The sequence below is a fragment of the Sturnira hondurensis genome, unplaced genomic scaffold (assembly GCF_014824575.4).
Source record: "Sturnira hondurensis isolate 20B ecotype Veracruz unplaced genomic scaffold, ASM1482457v3 Scaffold0012467, whole genome shotgun sequence".
NCBI classification, from domain to species: Eukaryota; Metazoa; Chordata; class Mammalia; order Chiroptera; family Phyllostomidae; genus Sturnira; species Sturnira hondurensis.
The window spans coordinates 3,206,356-3,223,125 of NW_028085098.1; the positions used below are offsets into that span (position 1 = coordinate 3,206,356).

The following is a 16,770-nucleotide window of genomic DNA, read 5'->3' on the forward strand; positions in this document are numbered from 1 at the left end:
TTTCCTGATTTTTAAGGTATTGAGTAGTAGCCATAGAAGAGACACTTATAGGCTATAGACACTTATAGAGACACTTACAGGCACTTATAGACACTTATAGACACTTATAGGCTAGACACTTATAGACACTTATAGGCCTGGTATAAGGTGAACAAGCTGCCTGAAAGTCGCTCTACTCAGGCAGGGTCAGTGTCTGGCATCTCCTGTATCTAACAAGCCACCAAAAATGTAGTGGATTAATACAATAGGTATTTATTATTTCCCACAAGCCTGACTAGGCTCACACAAGTTCCTTTGTAAACATCTGGAAGGTCATCTGGGGACCAAGTGGTCTAGGATGACCTCAGGTGGATGGCTCATCTCAGCTCCACATGGTGTCTCATCCTCCAGCAGGCTAGCCCAGGCTTGTTTACATGGTTGCTGCACAGTGTTTGAAGCCTATACTTAGAGGCAGGAAGGAGGTAGGAAGGTCGGAGTCAGAAAAGGAGATGTGATGATGCAAGCAGAGATTGGGTTGACATGTTCAGAAACCAAGGACTATAGGCAGCTTCTGGAATCTGGAAAAGGCAACAAGTGGATTCTTCCCTTGAGCCTTTAGAAGGAGCCCAGCCTTTGATGTTAGCTCCATAAGACCCATTTTAGACTTGGAACCTTCAGGTCTAATATAAATTTGTGTTGCTTTAAGCTGCAGACAAAGTTTGTGGTAATTTATAGTAGTAGCAATAGTAAACTGGTATACGATGTTCTTGCTACATTGCAGACTCTGCCTTTCCTAAGTCCCTGGGATGACTGTGGATGTTCTTGCATGGCCAAGACCATTATCACCCAAGAGCCAGGCAAGCACCTGCACCTCAGGAACAGTTGTTCTCTGGCCTGCCTCCAGTTGTATTCCTCCCCATAGAGCCAAGGGTCTTCCAGGTGCACACTACTCCATTGGTAGCACCACCTAGGTATTTGTTAGGTGTGCCAAGTCATGAGTCCCACCCTAGATCTACTGACTCAGAACCCCTGAGAGTGAGGCCCAGGCATCTGTGTTTTAACAAGCTCTCCAACGATTCTGAAGTAGGCTTCAGATTGAGAGTGACTGCTACCCAGGGTCTGTAGGGTCCTTTTTCACGGGTTCTCCTGCTAAGGGTGGGCCATACATGCCGATGTATACAGCCTGGAGCCTGGAAGATGGCTTATTTGAAGAGGGTTAGGGAGGATCAAGCTTAGTGGTATGGACTGAGTGTCTTTATAATTGCACAGGAGGTCCTGGCTGTGCTGAAAGAAAGGAGCCAGGGGAGGCAAGAGAAGTTGGACTGGATTTTGTATTTAATCTCATTTCCAGGAGTATCTAGTCATAACAATGAGCTGTTAAGGGAAAATCCTTTGAAAAGTGCTGAATTCTGTAAAACTTGGGAAATATCATCACCTTATTTAGGAATCAAAATTACTTTTTGTGGAATGACTGCAATAATACAAATAGTTATGATAGTAATAATTATTGTAGTTATAATAGTTACCATCTTGGGTCTGGTTCTGTAGAAGCAGAGTCTGAGATAAGGATTCACGTGAGAGAGGTTTATTAAGGATGTGCTCTCTCGGGAGGAACCTAGGATCAGAGGAAGCAGGACAGAAGAGAAGAAGCCAAGCAAGGCTGCAATTACAAGCAAAACCCCAGCATCAGCCTGATGCTGAGGGCAGCTCTGGAGTGTGAGTTACACTCAATGTCTGTTGACCCAAAGGCAAGGGAGCCACTTTATGAGTGCTGACCTCAAACTGTCTGCTTGGGATGACATCTGGCTGGTGGGCTCCCTGCCTGTGCAGGTAAAGTGGCTTCAGTAGTCCAGGGACAGGGCCCTGAAGAAGGTTTCAGGTGCAAACTGTTAGCAGCAAAGCACACAGGACCTGATGGTTGGATGGCCACAAATAGTGCTTGAGTTTCAGAGGACCTAGACAGGGTACTGAAAAGGGCCTTTGCCTATCGTGAGCTCTTATTCCATACCAGGCATGGGTTCTATTCTCAGGGCTTCCTTTGTATTTATTCATCAAATAAATACAAGGTAAGAACAGTTGGCACCCTAACTTTATGAATGTGATACTTGAGTCATAGGAAGATTAAGTAATTAGACCAAGGATCCACCAGAGGTAGGAAGTGGCTAAATTGGGATTCAAACCCACACAGTACAGTCCCCAGACATCACTGCTAATGGTCCCCTCTTGCCTCAGCTGTCCTTTGGGATCCTCCTGATCCCCCTGCCTTGGGCTCCTTGCAGGGGCAATGCTTCTCCAAGGGGCAGTAACAGGGTGGTTTTGTAAGTCTCCTTTATCTAGGAAATCAAAATGAGGCTTGTGAAGAAAAGGGAATATTTTATCAACCAAGAGAGAAAAATCTCAATCTATATGCTTAATTAGGTCAGCTATCTATTTTCCTCTGAGTCTTTTCTAGTTCTTTGAAGTCAGTGAAAGCACTGGGCATTGGAGAGGGGAAGAAAGTGGAAAAAGAATTAGGAGGAAGCCTCTTACGTACATATAGGGAAAAAAAATCAATCGTCAATCCTCTTTAAGAGTTGAATGCAGATAAAGTCAGCTATCAACCTTATCAACATGGAAAAAAGATACTTAAAATGAAAACTGGGCCAGTCCCCAGAAGGAGGGAAACTTCCATCCATCTGAAGACTTTCCTACTGTGTTAAGAGACCCCCTGTCCACTCTCTTACTGAAATGCTGGACTTGTTTGCAGTCAGTTCAAAGGCTCCTTGATGATTTAGATGTTTTAGGGAAAGCAGAAGTCCTAAAATGTAAATTTGAAAATTTCAAGGGGATTGAGGGTAGTCACTCTGAAGCAGGATGTCCCAGAGAGATGGAGCAGACCTGGTGAGTCGGGAGGTCTGGCTGTCCTTGCAGGTTCAGCTTTGACTTGCTCCATGGAGACTGCAGACCAACCCCATCCCCTATGCCTGTCTGTGACTATATAAATGTTCTGTATTTGTGCTTTCCTCTACAGTGGCCAACAGCCTGACTGTTAAGCACTTGAAATACGGTTAATGCAACTAAGGAGCTGGATTTTTACTTTTATTTAATTTCAATTCTTAAAGCTGAAATTGTGGCTAATGGGTACTTTATTGGGTTGGACGGCTCAGTCTTAGGCCTCAACCGTTTGTGGACTTGGTATCTCAAAAGCACCTAAAAAATGAAGTCTTTATGTCCCAACCCTTTTTGTGCTGATGAAAAAACCAGTGAGTCAGTTAGATTTTGCAGCATAACAAGCCACCCCCAGATAGTGGCTTGAAATAACAATCATTTATTTAGCTCATGATACCATGCATCACAAATTTGGCATTGGCATAGCTGGACAGTTTTTATTGTCTCCTGTGCTAAATATGTGCATTTGTGGGCAGCTCCCCCTCAGCTGGGAACTGGCTGGTCTAGGATGCTGTCAGCTGGGAGGGCTCATCTCAGCTCTGTGTGGCCCCTCATTCTCTCAAATCGTCCCCTGAGCTTTTTTGTACACGATGGCTGGACAGGGTTCCAAGAGAAGAGAGCCCTAGCATACAAGGCTCCTGAGGTTTAATTTCAGAGCTGGCTTGCTGTCACTTCTGCTGCATTCTATTGGCCAAAGCAAATCCCAAGGCCAGCCCAGATTAGGGGACCCGGAAATAGAGTCTTCCTCTTGGTGGCAGCTGCAGCAGGGGCACATGCAAAGGATGTGGATATGGGGAAGCCAGAATAATCGTAACCTTTTGGGGGGGCGATAATCCTTTAACAATTTTTTATTTGTTTATTTTTAGAGAGAAGGGTAGGGAGGGAGAGAGAGTAGGAGAGAAACATCAATGTGTGGTTGCCTCTCCCACACCCCCAACCGGGGACCTGGCCTGCAACTGAGGCATGTGCCCTGAATGAGTATCGAACTGGTGACCCTTCAGTACACAGACCAGTGCTCAGCCCACTGAGCCACACCAGCCAGGGAAATTGTGACCATTTTTATAATCAATCACACTGATGCCCAAAGGGTACAGTGACGGCCTGAGGTCACAAAAGCAACTTTTAGTATAAAACTCGAAGATCAGAGGGTGGCCCTTGGTTTCTTTCTTGGATTCTCTGTATAACCTGCATTGCCTCTCATTTTTATCTACAAAAAAGATGGAGAAACACAGTGATTTCTCTGATTTTCTTCAGTTCCCATTTCATGTTAAGTGTTAATGTTGAACTTCATGGTTTCCCTAAGGTGGAGTCCCAGGAAGGGGCAGAAACATGGGTGAGAGCACATCCGGAGGAGCCTGTGGAATTCCAGAAAGTTGGCTCTTCGACAAAGGGCTGTTTAGAAGCCAGAAATTAAGGCATACTCAACAAAGGTATTTACAGTTGATCTCAGCCTTTTGGAAAGAAGTTTATAAAAGGTCAAGTTTGGAAAGGATGGAGTTTTTTCTTCCAGGTTTTTCTAATTTATAATCCACCCACTTCCTTTTCCTTTCATAAATATGATGTACGTGAGTGGAGTGATCTAAATATCTTCCTAGTTCCAGAGGCTTGACAGTCTTTTCACATTGATCTCCCATTCAATAAATCAAGCCTTGCAGATCTGTGGACTGCAACATTAATAAAATCCTCTGGTGGAGAAAGGCTGCCATTTTGGCATTTCCAGTTCCTGTGAATCTCCGCAATGGCATTCCTGCTGATGGCAATGACTAGCAACTACCCCACAACTGTCAGTGCAGATTTGTGTGTTGTGCCAAATTGATGGCTCATAGTCTTTACATGTAAAATTAAACAGAAATTAGTAGAAGAGAAATTGTTCACAGGGAAGGGACCTTGGAGAAGACAGCAATAATCATAATGATGATGATGAAGATGAAGCTCTCTGGGGAGAGAGGGAGCGAAAGGGAAGGAAGAGGAGGAGGACAGAGAGGAGGTGGGGTGAGTGATGGAGAGGCGTGAAAAGGAAAGAGAAGGAAGATGAAGAGGGAGAGAGGAGCAGAGGAGGGAGAAGGAAAGGCCAGAATTGAATGTAACCCAGACGGAAGGAGCCCTGAATTTATTCCATCTTCTGGGACTGTGTGATTTCTAATGAGTTGCTTTATTTTTGTGTGTATTTGTCTTTTTACCTATATAAAACAAGCTGGCCTATAAAAAGTGGTTATTTTTTTAACACTTTTTGGCTAGGAAATTCTATCTTCATGTTAACTTTCATGAAGAAACCTATCCCGAAGAGGTACAAGGCTGCTTAGGTTGAGATCTCTGGAAAAAGATGCTGAGAGGAGAGTCATCAGCCAATGATCTCTTCAGAAAGTGTCTCAAGGACATGTTAGGAAAGGAGAACAGCACTGGGGAGAGGCCCAGCAAAGGTGCAAAGGTATATTTTTGGGCAAATTCCCAGCTTCAAACTTATTCTGTGAATGTTCTGGAACATTAATGATGTCCCAGAGCTTATCTCCACTGAAGTAAAGGAGCTGGGTTTTTATATTCTTGGCTAGAGGCCAATGAGGAGGACATAATGCTCATCAGCTTCCATCTCTCCTTGCTGGTAAGGAAGCTTCAGGTGCCCCAGGGAAACCTCCTGGAAAGGGTCACAGGGGCCACTCCTTAACAGCAGAGCACTGCTCACCTGGAGGACTGGCACAAGCAACCAACAGGAGGGGGCCTTGAAATCTGGTCAGGGCATCAGTGATGTCTCTATACAATCTGTATGAGACCCCCAAAGCTAGGGTCTGTGTGGGCAGCTATGGGCCTCAGAAAATGAGGCCATACTAAGCCCATGAGGCAACCCACCAGCTGGCCACATGATGGAATCACATGATTCCAAAGCAAGCAGTTGAACCATGGGATAGACCCATTGAATAGTTAGCTAAGTAAATGGTTGTCATTTTAAACCACTGAGTGCTGGCATAGTTTGTATAGAGCAAATGCTATCTAATATAGGGGGAATGAAATTATCTAAATCCTCAGTCTTCGCTATCCCAACAAACACCTGTAGGTAGAATATAAACATGGGGCGAGTATTGGAATCAGAATTGGTTTTTATCCATTTTGTTTTACTTTTTCTTATAGTGGCACTGAACTTCAAGAGACACCAGAAGTATCTGTCTGGAGGGAGGTAGCAAGAACAGTGTCTCTCTAGTTATTATTGAATTAATACTAGAAAACTGACCCTTTCTTTCAATTCATCTTTGGCATTTGGTGCTACTACTGGCTTTTAATCTACTTGTCATCATCCTTGAGGTTACTGCTACAATGGAATTAGCTCTTGAAAGTAACTCAGCTTCTTTAAAAAGAGACCATAAAATAATATAAAGAATTAAAGAAAATAAGATTACATGGCTAAGCCAAAAATTAAAGGGAGTAAAAGAAGAGGGAAGAAGAAATTAATTGAACTGTGCTTCAAATGATTTGCTTGGTGGCCAGCTACCTATGCAGTTAGGATTCCTTTAGCAAGGCTGGGTCAATAGCATATATATATATATATAATCTAGGATATCCCCAATGACTTTAATTGAAGTTATTTTTAAGCTCCAGAAGAGTTCAAATGCAAAAGTTTAGTTCAACATGACCTTTGTGGAGATTTTGTAGATCGTGTGTACATTAAAGATGTATCCTAATTTGGCTGAAGTGAGGTGCCTAATGCTCTTCTTGATTTCACTGCTCCCCAGAATCACCACATTTGCATTAAAAAATTAACATAAAAAGTGTGCTGAGCCTCTAGGCAGATAGAAGCTTTTGATTGCTTAGTTGAGAACAGTGACAACTTTGGCAACATGCTTAGGAACAGATTTAGTGCTGACAATGCTCTGTAAATATGGGAACACAGTGTCATTTTCCTGGGAGTTGGAAGGGTGGAGCTACCGGGCTCAGAAGTCTGGTATCTTGGCTTCAGAAGAGGAGCAACAGAGAGTCTGTGCAAGGCCCCTTTGGGCTCCACATGTGACAGTCCTACTTGCAGAGCTCCCAGAATGCTTTCTCAAGTTTTGTCAGCACCCTTCTTTTTCCTCTCCCTGACTCCAAGGACTGGAGATTTTTCTGTCCTGTCAGCCCAGACCCTGTCCTTGACTCCTTGCAAGTACCAGATGCATATCTGGTTCTTATTGCTTCTAGACCATGCATATCTTGCTATATAAAAGAATTACCTGAAGTTCTTGTTAAATGCAGAAACTGGAGTCATACTCCCAAAATGTTTAGGTTCAGGACATCTGTGGTAAGGCCCACGGTCTTGCATTTCCAACCAGCTCCCAGGCAATGTTGATGCCATGGTGCATTGAGCTCACTTGAAGTAGCTCTGCTTTAAGAAAGTGATACATTGATCTAAGCATAGGGTTTCAAGCTGGCCTCTTACACATCAGTTCTAACCCACAGGTGAGTTTTATTTTTCCTAGTAATGTTTTAAGGGGAAAATTATCCAAAAATATGTAGGTGTTTTGTGTTCTTCTGTAAAATAAAAACATCTGTCATTATCAATGGTGCCATTTGCTTCAACATTAGTACCAGAATCCCCATTTAAAGGGGAAATATACTCTTCAATTTGCCACAGTCCCCACCATGCCCTCTCATCTACACTAAGCCCACTTCTATTCTTTTTTTTAATATCTTGGTTTTTATTTGCCCTTTAGTTTGTGTACTCTAATTCTGCATGATGTTAACCTTTACAGGCAAAACATGCACATTTTTATAAGGGCTTTCAGGTGATAATGGCTTAATTCAGAGGTTCACATCTCTGATTTCTTCTGATGGTAGAAATCTCAGGCTACAGTGGTCAGCTTCTGCAGAGAGCTGTGGGCCTTCTCCAAGGACTTCACAGAATGGTCACCTACCATGTCTCCATATGGAGGTTAGCCTGGTTTCCCAAAAGTTTACATGTAACAATGTAGAGATAGATGAGAAAAGGCTACATATGCCCTCTTTGGAAGGAAGACCCTTTATAAAACCAGGGTGATTTACACAATGAATCTGGGTTAATAGAGACATGTTCAGAGATGCAAAATGTTTGCTAGGTTTCTGCTTATGGAAAGCTCCATTTCCTCCTTCCATTTCTCTTTTCTCAGTTCTTTGAAAGGTGCCATCTATAGGTGACCACAGTTTCTGAAGTATTACCTATGTTCAAATTCTGACTTGGCAATTTACTTTCTGTATGACCTTGGTTAAATTACTGAGCATTGGAGTACTTTGACTCCCCCACGTATAAATCACACCAACCTCATGGGGTTATATGTGATGATTGAGATAAGGTATGTAAAGATCCTGGAACAGCATGATGTCTAGTGAATACTTGATACATATCCTTGTCATCTGCTTCCCATCATAGAAAGCACATTGGCAGAGGGATTAGGCCAATTGACATTCAAATGCCTGTCCTACTAGGATTTGACCATGCGACTTTGAAGAATGTTGCCCTTTCTTTTATTCATTCCTTCAACAGATATTTTGTTTGTTTGTTTGTTTGTTATTTTTAGAGAGAGGGGAAGGGAGGGAGAAAGAGGAGAGAAATGTTAGTGTGTGGTTTCCTCACGGGTTCCCCCTTCTGGGGACGTGGCTGCAACCCAGGCATGTGCCTTGACTGGGAATCAAATCAGTGACCCTTTGGTTCCCAGGCTGGTACTCAATCCACTGAGCCAAACCAGCCAGGGCAATGGATATTTTTTGAATCTGTATTTCCATGTTGGTAAAATGAAGATGATAGTGTCTACCTCATAGAGTACTTGTAAAGATTAAATGAGATAATCCATATAAAATAGTGCCTGATGTGTGAAAAGCACTCAATAACGTTAGGTTGATTGACATGAAATTGCTAATTTTATCAGTCAAAAATGGCTGAACTAACAGTTTTCTTCAGTTCCAACTATACAAGTAATTCTATTATTGATTTTAATGTGGTTTTTGCTATTTTAGTCCTATCAACTCCATACAGGATATAGCAGCTATTGCTATTTCAAAAAAACCCTCTCCAAAATTTGGAAGGATAAAATGATGTGCTTATTATTTTTTGATGAGTCTGTGGATCAGCTGGGTGGTTCTGCTGTTCAAGATCAGACTTGGGTAATCGTGACTGGGCTTGCTCAGGAGCCTGTAATAACCTGATAGAAGGAATAGGGCCACGGCCTTACTGGTGTGCAACAACAGGAATGGCTGGGTTATGTGTCTCATCTGGCCAGTTAGCCTGGGCTTATCCATGAGATGATGGCTCAGTCTCAACAAGCGTGTAATACCTCTTGAGCCTAGGCTTGATCATGGCATAGTTCCACTTCTGCCGAAGGCTTTTAGCCAGAACAAGTCACATGGCCAAACCCAGATTCAAAAGTCAAGGAAATAGACTCCACCCTTTCATGGGAGGGGCTGAAAAGCCACATTCCCAAGTGCAAGCACACAGGGAAGTGAGGAGAACTCAGGCTGTTTTTTTAAAAAAGAAAATTATTTAAGGCAGGAAGTATAAATAATATTTGTGTTTCTTTGCCTCAACATTTATGCCATTTCTTTAACTTAAACAATGGTTTCTGAGAAGCACAAAAAAATCTCCAGCTTTTGATCATTAGGTATTTTTATCTTTCCCCCCTTTGGCTTTCCTGCGGTTTTAGGAAGCTGTGGCTGGGACACATATGGCTGGCCTTCTGTAGCATCATGAAGACTCCATTTGTCTATATTAACATACAAGAAGCAGAATTACTTCTACAAGAAGGCAAAGTATATAACAACTTGGTTTAACTCCGGGACTCCCTGCTGATGAAAAACACAGCTGCTCTCGATATTCTTTTCATCCAGCACCTCTAATCACCAGCAAAAACTTTAAAGAAGACACTGCTAAATCCACTGTAGTCACGTCATGAAGAGGAGAAAAAAGTCTGGTTTCTCCAGTTTTTAAGACCTTAGTTAGACTGGACTTTATGAAGACTTTACAGAGGCTTTAGGGATGGAAATAATAAAAGCTAACACTGTCATGTGATTCTGTACATGGGTTAAATTGTTTTCTTTTCTCCACATTCCAATGAAGATACTAATACTATTCCTATGCTATAGGTTTAAGAAAATGGAGGCATCGCGAAGTTAGACACTTAACCCAAAGTAACACAGCTAAGAAGCATGAATGAGAGTCAGGATTTGAATGCAGGAACGCTAGATCAGGAGGTATACGCTAAACCATTGTCAAATTTGCAATAAAGTAAATGACTGTCCTCTTTCTACCCAAATGATAGTGAGTCCTTTTCAATTCTATTGAATATTCAGAAACCATGACTAAAACCAGGGAATGAATCAACAGAGGCAGATTGCTGCTCAGTATAAAACAAAAACAGCTTTCAATGTTTAAGACTTGCGCCACAATTGAATGTGTTGTGAGGGCTCCCAAATATAAATCTAACATTACTGACACAAGAACTTAGATCTCAGAGACTGGGTTCAAATCCTGGTTCTTCGGTTTCTTACTGTATGAAATTGTGTAAGCGCCTAAGTTATCTTTAGCCTCCATTTCATCATCTTAAAAAGCAAACAAAGAAAACAAAACAACAACAAAAAGGAACAACTATAAGTAACTCCATACATTGCTGTGAGGATAGAGTTCATGAACCATTACAGATCACCACCAAAGATTCATTTCCTTTCTTCCACCATCATAGGAGTTGCCCAACAGAGTTTATAAGATAATTACAGGAACAGGAGGGGTGGGGCTAGGGATTTCGTGTCAGAAAAGAGGTTAGTTTAGCTACTTGGTATTAAAAGCATTACGAGAGCTTGTTAGATATGCAAATTCATGGACTCTAGCCTTGACCTACAGAACCCAATCATCTTGGGGTGGAACCCAGCAATCTTCCTTTCAGGTCATCCTCATATGCTATAAACCTTGCAGTACACTGGCCTAGGTGACCTTCAGAGATGCTCCCAGCTTTAATTCTATGACTCCTGTTAACCCTCCCTCACCACAACACATCTAGCAATTGCTACCATTTGTTGAGTACTTCTGCTCAGTAAATAATGAGTAAATACCTTGTAAATACTTTGCAAGTAAATGCTTCCCATGCATTCATTTAATCTTATACCAGTGGGGCTGGTACTATTACCATCCACACTCCACAGATGAGGAAACAGAAGTGGAAGAAAGCAGAGTGGGATTTTAACCTGAGTCAATTTGGATCTTTAGCTACTAAGCAATCTGCTAAATTAGTCATAACTCTTATAAATCTAAGAAGGACCCTGAGGGGAGCTATTTGTCTTCAAATCTATTCCTTGGATAATGAAATGAGACAAAGAACTTAATCTAATGATCCCAGACAAGTCATAGAGATAGCCTGTGTGGAAGGTCACTAGCTGATAACCTGAGTCCTCTCAAGACTTGAAGATGCTGGGAGGTCACTGGGCCACAGAGAAAAAAACCTGGCAGTTCCTCCAGGAGAGGAGTGACCTGTGGGTGGAAATGCTGCCTTACGTGCCCTGCAATTGAGAAATGCAGCTGTAGGTAATTATTTCTTCCTAGCTATAAATAAAATAACCCTAAGAAGAACAAGGGAGAAAAGCAGCTGGGGGAGCCTCACTCGTGTTCTTCCTCTCCCTTCCCCACCCCGCCCTCCACATCAGCTGCTCTGGATGGCAAAGCATAGAGTTTGTTTTAACACTTCCCTCCACCTGCTGCCTTTTCTGCTGGTCTTGTTGCTACAGGGAACAGGTCTTCAAGCAGAATTTATGGTCAGCTGTGCTTACGGAAGAGGTGACTGTGCCTGTCTTCTCGCTCTGTGGTCTTCGTGTATTGGGTTGGCCAAAAAGTCCATTTAGGCTTTTTCTGTAAAATAAAAGACAGATGTTTTGTTTTCACCAATGACTTTGTTGATTTGGATATTTTGAGTTGGGCATTTTATCACATCTCCCATGTGATGTAATGGTGATTGTTCTTAATTAAGGTCTCAATTTGATTGCTATCAAATTCAACTGGTCTACCTGACTGTGGAGCATCGTCCAGCAAGAAATCTCCAGTACTATGAAACTTTACAAACGATTTTGACATGTTCCATCAGTCACGGCACCTTCTTCATACACTGCACAAATCTCTTTTTCTGCATTTCAGTTGTGTTTTTACCTTTCTCAACATAATAAAGCATAATATGCTGAGAATGTTGTTTATTTACTTACATCTTTGATATAACAATGGCTATACAAAAATTCACCAATTTTGATGGTTTTTTAATGTACGCTAATATAACAGCTGTCACAATACAATCTAACAAAATTCTTTTGAATGAAGTTAAAGAAAACTAAGCGCTACTAGAGCCATTTTACGGAAAAAACACCAAACCATTTTTTTTTTGGTTCACCCAATAGAAGAAACCAGCAGCACAAATCCAGATAGTTGATGGAATGGAGGAGGAGAGATCTTGTATCCTATCCCAGTGGGGTCCTTTCCTCCGCATCTGCTTTAGCCACACAGATGTGTGTGTCTGACTCTGGCTTTACTCATGCATAAGCTTTGCTCAGTGCAAGTGGAGCCTTAATATACAGCCATAGCTAGTTTAATTGCACTTTACTCTGTTGTACTTCACAGATGTGGTGTTTTTTTACAAATTGAATGGAAGACCCTCTACCAGCAAAAATAATTTACAGCTTGCTTTGTTGTGATACTTCTTTATTACCATGCTCTGGAAACCAATCTGCCATATGTCTATACAGGTATGCCTGTATAGACAATGGTCAAGATTTTAGATGATTTGAGAAGGATGAGCCTTGGGCCCAACTCAAATCATATCCAGCACCTGAATTCCACAAGAACACCATCAGTCCTTTGTCAAAGCAGTCCTAGTCTTACAGCTACTCCTGAAAATGGAAACATACAAAGCCTCCCCTCTTAGTTAAACCTTCATGGTAAAAAGCCACTTTCAACAAAAGTGATTTTGATGGATTTGAGGAATACAAAAACCTTAGATTTTTGCTGTTCAATGTATGGTTCTGGGTCAACAGCATTGAACCTCCTGGGCACCTGTTATAAATGCAGAGTCTTGGGCAGTGTCTCAGATCTACTAAATCAGAATGTGCATTTTAAAGTATTCCCAGATGATTTGTGTGTACATTAAATTTTGAGAAGCACTGATCTAAATGACCAAGACTGAAGTGGGGCCACATAGCAGCCATATGGGAGAAGGGAAATGAGCCAAAGGGAGAGATAACTTAGCCTGGTGGACACACATGATCTGGAAATGCAGGCAAAGTACTTAAAACGTTTGTAGAACAGAAAGCAGATGAAAGGTGAAAGCCTAATTTCTAACCATGGATCAACTTTTAGGTCAAGAGCAACATCTCATGGTGGCCTCATGGGGACAAACCCTGGACCTGCAGTGGACAATGATAAAGGTAAGGATAATATTGCCTAGGCAATCTTCTACAGCAAAATGTCTACTAATAAAAAACTTCAAATTGTGGTGCTCTGATAAACTGTTAGTCATTGTCACATCCGCTCAGAACATGACTTGATTTGCAGCCCCTGCTGAATGTTGTTCATGAGGAACTCGCGTTAGAGCCAATCTGTGAGTTTCCTGAGGCCTTGCCTTGATGACTGAGGGTCCAGGAGTCTCTGGGTTCTTAAATATGAAGGTGGAGAAGGATCACTGTTCTGGGCACTGTAGCTGAGGAGGTATATGTAGAGCAGGGCTGGAAAAGCCTGACCGAGACTTATGGAACCTTTGTGGAGTTTCTTCTGATTAATTCAGTCAAGCCTGCTACAAACCCTTGAGAAAGAACCAGTTTAAATGGACCATGTTGCTTCTCATTGTGCAGAGTTGGAGGTAAAGGTTTGAATTAAGTTACATTCTTGTTCCCAAAACATTACCATGATATTTTAGTAATTTCTATGCAATCTCATAGACATACACTCAGAGAATCTTGGTTACATCCAGTGGCCTTTCAGCTAATATACCATGGGTTCTCTGGTACCAACTTCATAGTCAGCTACTTTGTAGGTATGATCTGAAATGGGAAGGAATGGGGGCTCTAGTCAACAGGAGGCCACAATATGTCACACTGTGTAAAGGGAAGTGACTTTGTAATTCAACTCACCCTCAGGATGACTTGGGGTTCCGGGTTAGGGTTTATCATTTTGTGTGAAATGGAACATACCTAGAGGATGGTTAACATAAATAGAAATGTAGAACTCTAACGAGATACTCAGAGACTGCTCTGGTACCTCTGGAATTGTATTCCTGGTGTCCACCACACTATAGAAGATAATAAATCTCTTTACCACCTTTGATACAGTTCTGTATTTCATTCTGTGGCAAACTGTTGAAAATTATTCTCTCATACCCACATGGTGACTGAGAACTGGAGACCCTGGAGGGAGGCAGCAATTTATAAACATGAAAATAAATAAGCTTTAAATTAAATAAAATAGATATGAGCTATTTACTGAAATGAAGTGAGAAAATTCGAATGAGGTAATTATTTGGCAGGCAATCTCATCAGGTCTAGATTGTCAGGGAGAGGTCATTTCTCTTGTTTACAGGCAAGGTTCTTATTGCTCGAGGTTTAACATATGTACCTCTTCTCAGCCAGGATGGCTCACCCACCGTAAGTCCAAAGGTTGTACGTGAATCATGAACATTTCAGAGCCCATAGAAAAGTCTCTGTCCAAAAGCTTGGGCATCTTTCCTTTGACAACTGCCCTTCACATTACCAAGGAATTAGCTCATTCTATGTTCCCATTCCTCACTCACTATTTATTCAGGCACTATTCTAGAGATAATGCAGATCCTGCTTTCTCTGGGTTTATATTTTAGGAGGAGACAACCAAAATACGTTCAATAAGTGCACACCTAAAGCTGAAAATAAAAGAGGTTGCTGAGATAAAGGATAACTAGGGCAGGTGGGCTACCTATTGGCCATAACAACAAGGAGGATGAGGTCTAGATAGAGAGAACAGCAACAGCAAAGACCCTGAGGCAAGAGTGAGTTTGGCATGTGTATTTTTATTTTCAACAACTTTTACAGCTCTTAGCATAGTACCAGGAACTGATCTAAGTACTGTGGATACAATACATCATTCAATTATCACAGAACCCCTTGAGGTAAATACTAATATTTGTAAGGTGCTACATCTTACAGATGAAAATGTTAAGGCAAAGACGGCTGAAGTAGCTTGCTGAAAGTGACAAAGCTGGTAAATTGTGGACCCAGGATTCAAATCCAAATCTGACCCCAGGGTCTGTGTTTATGACCCTTTTGCTGGTGGTTCCCAAACTGTTTCATGTTGGAAAACTTTGGGGATCTATTTTTTAATTACAGTTGACATACAATATGAAATTAATTTCAGGTGCACAACATAATAATTAGACATTTATATACCTAATGAAATGATTACTGTGATAAGTCTAGTAACCAATTAACAACATACATAGTTATTACAATATTTTTACTATATTCCCTGTGCTGTACTTTAAATTCTCACAACTGTTTTTATAACTGGCAGTTTTGTACTTCTTAATCCCAACCACCTTTTTCACACATCTACATATAAGTGAAATCATATGATATTGGCCTTTTCTCTGTTTGACTTATTTCATTTAGCATAATACCTTCTAGGTCTTTCCATGCTGTGGACCTTTATAAACTACTAGTAACTGGCTTCCTCCCTCAACCATTCGGCTGTAATTGGGGTGGGCTGAGAGTTGGGCTTTGGGATATTTGAAAGCTCCCAGATGATTGGTATGTACAGCAGATTTAGAGACTAAGGGCACTGTGCTGTGCCATTTAGCATTTGAGCATATGAGAGTCTGGAAGAACACCAGCACGTCCAGGCCTAACAAACAAGTGAAGGCGTTGCTTTCCTTCCCCTCCTTCTCCTGTTGGTGAGAAGACTTTTGCCTTTTTGTGCATTTGCCAAAATCAAAGGCATTCACATAAAAAAACACATGATTTATTTTGAATCAAGAGGGCCCTGGTTACAGCAGTAATATTATTCATATCAACGGTGCATGCTTGACTATGCCAGCTGCATAGCCACCTTGCTGCCTGACATTGGGAGAGCGCCCCACAAAGGCTACCAGAGACCTCTGGTAGGAGAAGGCACAGGCACAGCTAGTCTCCAAATCCAGTGATATCAGCCCATCATCTTTGAGTGAGTCCATTTACTATTTCCTATAGACGTTGGGGCTCAACGTTGACCCTGGTTCTTCCTTACCCCACCAATGGGCTGATTCGTGCTCATGCTACAAATCACTGTTCCATGCACCAAAAAGTTGGGTGAAACCAGCTAGTACTTGACTTCTGACTGTGGGGGAAACTCTATATCACAGGTGGCAAACACAAGGCCCACAGGCCAAATCCGGCCCTCCACCTTGTTTTATCTGGCCCAGCACCTTGTTTCAACCGATTGGTAGCACTGAGCTCCTTGCCCCTAGTTAAGGACTAGTTACATTTATACAGCCCTAAATTACATTCAGCTTTTTGAAGGCAACTGCAAGACTGATGTGGCCCTGGGAGAAAATTAGTTTGACACCCCAGTTCACTGTGTCTGCACTGGGATCACTGTCAGCATGGAAACCTAGAAAGATACCAGGGAATTTATTTTGTCTATAGGCACAATGGAACTGGGTAGGGACAAGAATTATGCCACTGACTCTAATATTTGGCCTCAAATGCATCCCTAATACCTCTCCAAGTTGGGAACTAGGGTATTTTTCTGGTGTCAAGATTCTGCTCGACAGAACTCAGAGCATGATAAGGGGTCATTGTGGGCCTTTAGCTTCAGTTCTGACTCAGGTGTGGGTAAGTTGGCTGGAGCATCTGCAACAGGCTTTCCAGAGTGTCCCATTTCTGAAAGAGACACATGACTGC

General features: G+C 41.9%; 1 pseudogene; it reads left to right on the forward strand.

Moving 5' to 3' along the window:
• Positions 1-13,209: 13,209 nt before the first annotated feature.
• Positions 13,210-16,770, forward strand: part of LOC118997086 (RNA-binding E3 ubiquitin-protein ligase MEX3C-like) — a 116,768-nt pseudogene continuing 113,207 nt past the window's right edge.